Below are 1,327 nucleotides of genomic sequence, written 5' to 3' on the forward strand. Positions count from 1 at the left end.
CCCTGCATATTCCCATTGCTGTGCCTGATCTTAATGTGGGGAGATAGAGAGCGCTTTGCCTCCCTCCCATGGCTGTTAGTTTGGTACCTTTCAGCAGCATTCGACTCATTGCAACACTGAATTTTAAAGTTAAATGCTAACAATGGCTTTATGATTAGTGATCTTGTATGTTCTCTCCTCTGTCCATAACTGTAGGACACTGTCTCTTTAAATCAGCTAGACACTCTGCTACATGATTCCCTGCCACTGACTTGTGTAACATGATCTTAATCTTGTGTTCCAAACATTTCCTGATGCACTCTTTAAAAAGGGCTCTCTATTCACTACTGCTGGAGTATTAAGGAACATGGCTGTTCCATTATTAAATCAGCAAGGCAGAAAACACATTAACATGGTATAAAGTAAAAAGTTCGAGAATGTGGCTAGTTGGGGGGGAGGGGTGCAGAAATAGGCAAGCTTTACTAAATATCGCTTTAAATTTTTATTGAAAGGCTTCCATGTGTAACTTCTTATTTTATATTTTACATGCCCCCGTGGCCAGGGCCAAGAGCGAACCAACCTGCTCAGTTTTATACATTATCCTCCTCGTCCTCGCTGTTGATAAGGGGTTTTGCTTCCACTATCATAACACTATGAACTGTATGCCGGATACAGGCATGCGCATGAGATGCACAGGAGTACCAAACAGGAAAAAACGCTAAATAGGAAGGGGAGTATAATATTTTTATACCGACCTAGGCTGAACCAATTAATGAGCGAGGTGAGACCAAAGAATGACCACCCTTCTCTCACCTCCTGAACAACTTGATCAATATTAGAAATTACATCAGTAACATTCTGGCTCACTGAAGTGATTATCATACAACATTTCCCTTGAAACAGTTATTTTGCTTGGGGCTGATCGTCAAGCCATTTGCAGAACCCGCCCTCTTTTGCTAGAAGATAATTGAGAGCTAGGCAATTCTGCATAACATGTACCCGGATTTCTTCAAGCTTGTCTGATAACGAGAGTCCTTTTGTTGTGCTGTTGCCGAGGCATTTAATCGCTTGGCCTTATAATTCTGACTGTTCACGAAACATTAAAAGGTAAGGTGCAAGCTAAGCATTCGGCAACGTTTCCTTGGACTGCATAAGTGCGTAGCCAATCTTCAAGAACAGAATGTTTTTCTGTATTCTAGAAGAGAAAAAAGATTGCGACTCGGTCGCGGTTAGTCACGTTTGCAAAACCAATCCGGCGGGGAGGAGGCTGGTACCCCACTCCCAGTCCTTCTGTTCACGTGGCGCACTCCTTGCTTCCTTCCAGTTCCTTTTTGTTCACCTGTGGAGA

The sequence above is a fragment of the Pelodiscus sinensis genome, chromosome 4 (genome assembly GCF_049634645.1).
Source record: "Pelodiscus sinensis isolate JC-2024 chromosome 4, ASM4963464v1, whole genome shotgun sequence".
In the NCBI taxonomy this organism is placed as follows: Eukaryota; Metazoa; Chordata; order Testudines; family Trionychidae; genus Pelodiscus; species Pelodiscus sinensis.